Source organism: Nomascus leucogenys, chromosome 9 (genome assembly GCF_006542625.1).
Source record: "Nomascus leucogenys isolate Asia chromosome 9, Asia_NLE_v1, whole genome shotgun sequence".
In the NCBI taxonomy this organism is placed as follows: Eukaryota; Metazoa; Chordata; class Mammalia; order Primates; family Hylobatidae; genus Nomascus; species Nomascus leucogenys.
The window spans coordinates 57121742-57131639 of record NC_044389.1 but is presented as its reverse complement, the minus strand read 5'-3'; positions in this window follow the sequence as shown (position 1 = coordinate 57131639).

Below are 9898 nucleotides of genomic sequence, written 5' to 3'. Positions count from 1 at the left end.
AGTTTTTAAACTATGTTTTTTAAACTAAGTTTTAAGACTATGAATACAACTTCAATTTAAAGATTTATATCCTGCTTTCATTCTGAAGGTTCTCAGCCATTATCTCTTAGATATTTCCTCTAACCTAGCCTTTCCGTCTGGAACTCATGTTGGGCTTTTTTTTTTTTTTCTGAAATTTTCATGCTTTACATCTCTTTGCTTTGTGATGCATTCTAGCTGATTTCTTCAGATCATCTTCCATATTTCTAATATTCTCTTCAGCTGTGCCTACTGTAGTATTTATTCTACTTACAAGATATGTTTTTAAATACTGAAGACTGTATTTTTAACTGTAGGATTTTTACTTGTCTATTTTATCCATATAATGCTCTTATCTTATGGGGTGATTCTTTTCTTGTCTCTGAACATTTTAAGCTCCACTTTTCAAAAGGCCAGTTAGATCATAATTTCTCTAATTACTTTGGTATGAATTCCACACTAGTTGGGTCTATGGACACTCTCTCCTCTGAAATTATCTGTGTGTTTTATAATTTTTATTCATGAGGTCATCTTAAGTTGGAATTTGTTCTCTGGAAGGTCATCACATACCATTTGCTATAGAACTTCTCCGTAAGACTATCTATGTATAACTCTGCTTAGGTGCAGTGAGGGCCACTAGTTCTGAATCTTTCTTTTATTTTACACTGCCATACACACTTCTTTTACACTGTATTTTACACTGCCATACACACATCTTTTATTTTACTATGCCATATGAGTAATGTGATTTCAGGTCCCTGATTCTTCTTGGTATATATTCAAGTTCTGATTTTTGGAGTCGACTCTGTTTCTACCCACAGCCTGTGCAATTTTTTCCCATTTATTGAAATCTTGACCGTCTGGTGCAGATTTTCTGGTCTTTGATCATAAATAGAATAGAAATTTCCTAGCTCAGGTCTCCATCTTCTCATGAGATCATAACCATCCTAAGGCATCTTAAGGCTAACCATGCCCTGAGGCATCTATCTAATACAATCCCAACCACAATTCCTTTCTCCACATGATGGCTTCAACTTCGGCTCTATGACTCTAGACTCATTCTCTTTTTGACACTTAGAGATTTCTATTTCTGTCTTTTGAGTTCAGTCACGTGGTAGCAACTTCTGACACTCAAATAGTTTTCCAGGTTAAAATGTATGCAGGAAAATGTTATAAGCATGATGATATCAGAAGCCATAGAAAAAGAACTGTACACAATTATGTATGAATCTCAATGATGGCATCAGCTTCTATTGCTCTGCTAACTAAAAAAAAATACAGGAAATCTGTAATACATCGTTTTGTTGTGACAGAGTTGTGTTAGTGTTAAATGAACATTCCTGCTGAAGTGATATTGTTGAGATTCAAGCTGTCTCATTTTGTACTCCAAGGTTTTCAATAGAGCTGATATTTGAATAGCCATCTGTAATTTTGAAAAGATGCTGTTAGAATCACATAATAGGCAGTGAACAGCAAATTATCAAAATGAGTATGCTGAAGAGAAAGAAAGGATAGCACTTTGTTAGTGCCAGCACAGAAACAGGAGTTGGCATCAATTGACATTTCAGAACATTTTCAGACATATCCTAACAGGGAACTTTTTCTTTCTCATACATTTTGGTGAGAATGACTCTCATTTTTGTGTGGCAGTCTCTCATTAATAAAAACTCACATATAAAGAACTTTACACGGATGACACACAGGAAAAGCCATGACACATAACTTGAGCTGGAATAATTTTTTGTGCTTCATGTTTTATTCATGCTGCTCTTCAACAAGCTATAACAAATTTCCTACATAAGTTTGAAGCCAAAAAATTTTTATGGCTAAATTTTACATCAACAGTCTATCCATGTACTTTGAATAGGATGTTTTGAAAGCAATCTGTTAGAAAATCTCTCGTGCTCAATATTTCAGATTTTCCCCCATCTTTTGAAAGCATAAAGTTTTAAAAATGGCAGAGTTAGGAGTAATAGTCTCCTTGCAAAGAAAATGATTATTTTGTTTGCTTTTCATTTCTACCATCAAAGATCTTCAACAGGGTGTATGTGTGACTAATTGGGATAGGAACGATATACATTATTATTGAAAATATAGACTCCTAGGCACTGCTTACTGGAATTCTGATTTTCTTTATTTCTGTTAACGCCTGGAAATTTTTATTTTATTAAACACCAACTGTACATGATTACTTTTCACATTAAATATTGAGAGCCATTGATATGAGGCAGCATGAAAGAGCATGGCAGTCAACACACCAAGAAAGGTATCCAGAGTAAGCAGATTTCTGCGGAGGCTCGTCATTCCTTTATTTCAAGGCCACATTCATTCGTAGAACAACTGATACTTAGAATTCAGTGAACAGTTTTATTCTTGCTACACATAGCAAAGGCGAGTGGAATTTAACATATGTCATGTGGCTGGCGGTGGTAGCTCACACCTCTAATTCCAGTACTTTATGAGGCCAAGGTGGGAGAATCACATGAGCCCAGGAGTTCAAGACCAGTGTGGGCAACATAGGGAGACTCCATCCCTACAGAAAATTTAAAAAGTTACCAGGCATGGTGACACAGGGAGGTTGAGGCAGGAAAATTGCTTGAACCCAAGAGGTCAAGGCTGCAGTGAACAATGATCATGCCACTGCACTCCAGCCTGGGTAACAGAGTGAGATCCTGTCTCTTAAAAAATAAAAAAGTGTGTAAGTGTGTGTACACACATTTTATGAGAGAGATATATACACACACACACATATCCTTATATATATGTATATATTATGGAATTTGAAATTTATAAACTGGATCTATAGAATTTAATTAACAAAAGTACAGGAATGCAGGCAGTTTTTCAAGGAGAGATGGCAACATAGAGGTGACTGAAATATAAATGAATTTAAAGAGTTTAGGACTAATGAGGGGTTTCATTACAAAGTAACCCTAAAATATCTGATGAGAATTGCTTACAATTTTCTCATGAATTGGCTAAGAAATACAAAAATTACTAGAATTTGTAATTTAAGTAATGTGATTACTAGTATATCATTGGTAGAAGTAATCCTAAAATGAATGGCCAAAAGTACACACAGTTAAATTCATCATTTTCAAAAGTATTCACATTAGTTGACTGAGCATTGTCTTAAACATATCACTTGTTTTAGCCAACTTTTAAGCATCATTTTAAAATAAGCCATGGATTTACTGTCATTTTGTAGTTTTACTGTTTAAATTTTTTGTTCTGATGCTGCTACTTTTTAATTATTGTTGTTCATATAGAAAATAATTATTCAATTTTTGATTTGAAGACTGATGAGTACCTATGCTCTTCTATACCAGCATATAAGTACAAGTTTTCAAAATCTTATTTTATTACATCTTAATTTATTCTTATTTTATTACAGATTTCTCTAAAATAGAACATTCAAACTACTGTAATTTTTGATTTGCTTATTTTAATTTTAACATTTATGCCAATCCATTAGACACATTGAGAAAATTATCAAGCAAAATCTTTGAAGTGGGGCTTACAGTCCAATTACAATGCACAATAGCTTTGATGTGGGCTAACCCATCAGAAAACTTTGTGCCATAAATTTTACCTATATGTCTAAATATTGTATCATTTCTTCAATCAGTTCCAAGTATGCCAAAAACTCACTTGTCTGCTTTAAAATGTCTTCAGTTGTTTTACATAAAACGGTTAACAAATCTAGGTCATCACAGACACCATCCTTATAAAAAAAGGCAAATTTAAAAACTACATAAAAGGCAATAACTAAATTATTGGCTCCCATTCAATTTTAAGGTTAAACAAATTTAGATTAAACTCAATCTTTCAATTATTCATTTAATATTCAAATGAGAGTTTTATAAAGTCACCTTCTTCAGCTTGGTTTCAGCTTGTGGTCGTATGATAAAGGTGGGGTCTCATAAAATAGTCTCCAGTTAGATCCACTTTGCTATCCAAGGTGATTCTGACATTGACATTGAAGGAGGCTTTAAGCCATTTTCAGTTTGGTCCTCTAATTGGATTCTCCATTCTACCTAGTTATTTCTCTTTTTGAAGTTGCAAAATAGACATGATTTTCTTTCCAATGTGGCTGGTAGTTTTTAAATACACAGTGAGACTGATGATTTTTATGAATTTATTTCTTGGGATATTCTCACTAAAGAAACATCAAGATTTTGGGTCATTTTCTTCACAGCAATAAACTGATCTTTAATTAATTATCTTGCTATTTAAAAAAATTTATAAATCTGCTGTTGCTTGCCACCACTGGTTCACCAATTGTAGTTAAAAGCCTGCCTTAACTGCTTCATTTTCAAGTTCGGTGCAGTAATGGGCAATTACTTTTTTTCAACATGTCTCCTGATTTCAAGTTTTTCTGAATTTTTCTTATCGTAAATACTCTCTGTATAAGATTATAAACCAAATTTCTTGTTTTAACTAAGTTAAGGAGGATGTTTTAGAAAAACAGAATTTTCAGTTTATTTGTTATCTGGAGACTTATTGCAGAATGCTGGAACTCTTTTTGCTACGTGTTTAATACACAAAGTAAGAAAAATATTTGTTATTTACACAAGCCTGGAATATGGTAAAACTGATTTATGGGAACCAGTGGTTTTATGTAATCAAAAATTAAAAATTGCTACTGATTTAGAAGGTTACAAACTAATGTTTGAAAAAATCTTTCTGTAAGGGACTCATGGATGCATCTAGAAAGCATACTTTATAAACAGCATAACCATGTGGGTTACTAACTGCAATGTTAATATCCAGATCCTCTAAACGTGAAAAAAAGTGGCATTTTTTTGTTATTCATTGTATGTGCAAATTTTTTAGTGTTTGAGCTTTTTATTTAAAAAATGAGTTGGGCTTATATGAAAATGTGAGACTGTATATATGTATTAAAGAATCTTTAACGAGCAAAAATTTCAGAACTTTCTACTTTAATCTTTGAGTAATCATGATAGCCTAGGAAGATGGTTAATGTTTAAGATAACGATGAACTCTAATGGCTAATTTATCTAAAGAAGTCCAAAGGCAAAGCTGGAAATTCAAAACATGGCTCAAATCAGGGGCTCAAACAATGTTTTTAGGAACCTGATTATCTTCCCTGCTTCTCTCTGTGATAGTTTCATTCTCGGGTAGCCTATTGTTCTCTAGTAGCACTGATAGGCTTTAGCAAATCTAAGATGTGATTCTGCTGATTTAACAATGCAATCTGAAAGAGAGAACTCCCCATCACCTCCCAGAGAGAGTATCAATAAAAGTCCCAGGACTGATTTTCATTGAACTAGCTTAGGTGGGAATGCATGCCACTCAGTTAATGATAGTAATACCTGTGGGCTGCGGGAAGTCCCCAAATGTTGGTGGGATCTTGAACCCAGCCGGTGCCCAGGTTCTTGACACCTTCACAAGAAAATATTCAAGGATGAGTCAGAAAATAGGGGAAGTATGGAGATTTATTTCAAAATGAAAAGTACACGCTCAAGAAAGGAGAGTCTGGGTGTACTCAGAGTTGTATAGTGGAGTTTGAGACTTCTACCTTTATGGGTTTCTTTAACCAAGGAACAGAATATTCATGAGTGTTCCTTGAAAAAGGTGAACATTTCTCTGAACTTTGGTGCCACCCATTTTTACACCAAATAGGTGTGTTCCTGGAACTGTCGTGGTATCTGTGGGTGTGTGATTTAGTATGTTAATGAGCATATAATGAGGTCCTAGGTAAAAGCAAGGTCAAATCCACTATGTCGCGTCCAGTTTTTCTTAGGCAGCTTGGTCCACACCCTGTTTTGCAGGGTCTTATCAGCCCCTAGCCTTTGCAGCTATTTCAACAGTTTCTTTTTGCTAGTTATGTAAAACTGTTGCCTGGAATTTTCTATTCTCTTGTGACCACCCTGTATTGTTCCTGTCTCTATAGCAGTAATACTGGGGGTAATGGAATGCTTTGATTACTTCTGGAATTAGAATTGAGGGATGCACAACTAAACCAGGCGCAATGAAGGTGAAGGAGAAGGGTACTCCACAGCAAAATTGGTGTGGTTTTTGGAAGGGGCATGGATGCTGGGAAGGCACAAAAACAAACAAAAAACTTTTAATTTTTACAACATGCAAATACAAACCACTGGAAGATAAATCAATTCTAATCATGTTTAAGGGGCAGCTGAAGGTATGCTCACCTATCGGAAGCTCTCTAGTTCCTCAAGCAAATGGACTTCAGTCTACCCAAAGCACCAGTATGCAGATGCACTTGTTTGCTCAGCCTACCTAGACAGGCCTAAACCCTGACAGTAACATGTGTTAGACTCAAACTGGGGGACCCTAATACCTGTATATACCAAGTTTGACTCTCTTGTTTCTTATAGATTCCTTTGTTTAATGGTTCCTTTTTTAAACAAATGTTTCATCAATTCTTAAGCAATTTCTTGCTGTAAGATCTGCAGTTTGGGCTAATATACTGCCTAATATAGACTGCTGAAGGAAGCAAAACCGTTTTTCTTCCATGCCATTTAAATACTTTTGAATAAAAGTAACAGTTTGCTCAGAGGGTAAAACAGAGGGGAATAAGTCTCTAGGAAAAGAAGAAGAATTGGAGCTATTCCTATTAGTACAGTAAGTTGGTAATGTTAGGATGAAAACCATCTTTGAATGTTAGTTGATTTAAGAAGGAAAATACAGTCATAAAGGTTTCTGATCATTTATAACTTGAAAAAAGTACAAATAATATGATGAGAACTTGAATCCACAGTAATATGGGGCTTTGGAATTTTGTCCTTGACACTTGTAAATTTAGGTGGAGAAATGAGGGTTATGATAACCCCCAGGTCCCAAGGTCTTGAGTGCCTAGTATCAGAATATTTCAAATGTTTAATAATTATGATGAAGGTTGAGACTGAGATACAAGGGTTGTGATAATTTCAAGGTACAGTCAATTCTGTTTTAATGCTTGCTTTGAAAGCGTGAGTTTATTCCAACATAAAGAATAATCTGTACATAACAGGAACTTTTTGTTTGCTTAGGTATAATTTCACCTGAGAGGAATGCTAGATGAGGAGGAAAACTGCTGAGCAGAGCAGCATAGGAGAGAGCACACATGTGTGTGATTCTCAAATATCTACCAATGATCTTGGCTCATGTGTGAGTTATAAACCACACTCAACCACATCTGCTGTTATAACTTTCCACCCAATTTTAAAAACCCCTCCTCCATCACTTGATAATAATTCACAAGCTAAACCCTGCCACTACCCACTTCCACAAGCAAACTGCAGGTCTTTTTAAAGACAACGTACCATGTTTATTGTACTTTTTATGTAAATTTTAACCAGCTGAAATGTATAAAATTGTGTTACCATTTTTAGAGATTTTTTTGGTGTTTTTAATATGTTACTGATGAAGTTTTTTGAATATTGTTTCTCAAACCCCCATTTTTGAATGAGTCCTGTAAGATATCCTGCTCAATTTTTTAGTGTAATGATTTTTAGGAACATATGTCACCTTGTAAGAAAACTTACTGGGTTGAGTGTCAGTAAGAGTTTCAATGGGAGTTTTAGATGATTTATAATTATAGTAAGTAATATTTATTGAATGAGTGCTATGTTCTATGAATTTTACCTGTATTAGCTATCTGATTTAACTTAATCCTAAAATGATCCTGTGGGTGTGATTATTTTCCCCATTTTATAATGGAAGCAACTATGAGTTAGAGGGATAAAATAATTTATTCTCAACCACAAAGCTAATAAACAGCTGGAGTTCGAAACCCAGCTCTCTGAGAATGCAGATCCCACTTCAGACAACACTGGGCAAACTCAACCATGGCCAAACTGTGCTAAGTGCAGCAGAACTTGTATTCAGAGAGACCAGCAGCCATGCGCTCACCTGCCTGTCACTAATTAAGACCACAAAGCCTGGGAACTGGACAGCCTTGCAGCCAAATCCAGGTTCCACCACTTATTGGGTGCATATCATTGAACAAATTGCTTAAACTTTCTGAATTTCAGTGTCCTAATGTGAAAAATGGAATTCAATTGTAATAAAATAGCTAACATTCATTGAGCACTTATTATTAACTTCAAAACAATCTATGATATAAATATTGTCCCATTTCTACAAATGACAAAACTTGGGCTTACAAAAGTAAAAAAAAAACTTGATTAAGGTAGCACAGCTAGTAGGAGTGAAGCTGGATTTCAACCTGTCTGTTAAACTCCAGACACTTGTCTTCTTAACCACTGTTGAGCACAACCGCTAATAAAACCTTTCACCTGGATGTCTCTGAAGATTGAGGGAGATACTATCTGTAAATTATTTTGCACTGTGCCCAGTCTATGATGTGAACTTAATAAATGAAGTTCATTGTTATTATTACCATTGGAACTTAGCTAAGAACATAAGTAATTATAATACAAGGCAGAAAGTAAGTATTTGAAAAGTACAAAAAAAGAGAAAGACGTCAAGGAAATTCAAAAGAAGGAGAAAAGACATTTGTAAATAACACCATTCTTTAAGGAGGGGGCAGCATTTGAAAAAAGTAATGTGATCTTGGCAGAGGTGAGGGAGGATAATACATGTAGCAGGAACAGTAGAGAAGGTAAAACACAGAGATGGATTGCGTAGCCTATTTGCAGAGCATAGAGCAGCGGTTGGCCACAGCTGATGATATGCATAGGGCGAGGGGGGATGAGAAAGACAGACCACCTGAGCCTCCCTGGAGAGGGCTTCACACTGCAGGCTGAACAGTCCTTACTAAACATGGTGCACAATGGGGAGTCAGTGTCAGTTCTCGAGCTGGGAGGCAACGTAAGCAAGCTTGTGCACTGAAAAGACAGATCTGGCAAGGATTATAGCAGAGAGTGATTGAAGGTGTGGGCAGGGCAGTGCCTGAGTCACCAGATGCCACCCCTGCCGGTTTCCAGGTGAGTGTGGGTTCTCCTAATAAGCACATTCCTGGGCGACTCTTTGATCTGAGACTCCTTTACGATTTATGAGGTTTGCAGTACGATGGGGCCCTCTACAGGCATCTTGATTATTAGACTCAGGAGAATTTAGATGAGGAAAGATTAAAATGAAACCAAAGAAGCAAGTTTGCAGACTTAAAGGCCCCTAGGACCCTGTATGTGCAGCCTAAGCAGCAGCAGCAGTTGGGTATTGAGGCATGCTCCTTCTAACCAAAGTTACAAAAGATATAGTGCGCTGGCACAAAGAAAATAGGACCAGAGCTCTATATTTTTTATTTTTCAAAAGAGGCTAGATTTTTAAAAATAGTAAAACAGCTTGGTTTTTAAATGTGGGCTTCATTTAAAACAAACACCACGAAGGCTAAAGGGAATATGTCTGTGGACTGGATCTGCTTATCGGCATCACATTTCCAATGTACAACTTCCAACCAGGAAGGCAATGTGGAGGTCATCTTCAGAGTCTAACTTCTCCACTTAACAGGCAAGGATATCATATCCAAAGGGTCCCAGTAAAGTTCAGATCACACAGCTGAACTAGAACACAGGTCATTTTAGTGCCAAACTATTGCACGGATTTTTTAAAATGTTATTTTCCATTTTTTTTCCTAAGCTGGACGACCGCTACTTACTGCTTTTCTGCAAGGTGCATGTGGGGCTGGGGTAGGACTGAGGATAATGTGGAGAGAAGGGGGTTGATGAGATTTTACTGTAGACATTGAAACCGCTTGGATTCCTCACTCCTCATCTCAAAAACAACCTGAGTCAGGTATGTCTCAATAAAGCTAAAAAAATATTGGGAAATAGCTTGTAGCCAAGGGTTACAGGCTAGATTAGAATATTTCCAGTATTCTCTAGGAATACTGGCTACAGGTTAGAGTAGAATATTCCCAATATTCCAAGAAAGTGCTCTAGGAGAATACTCC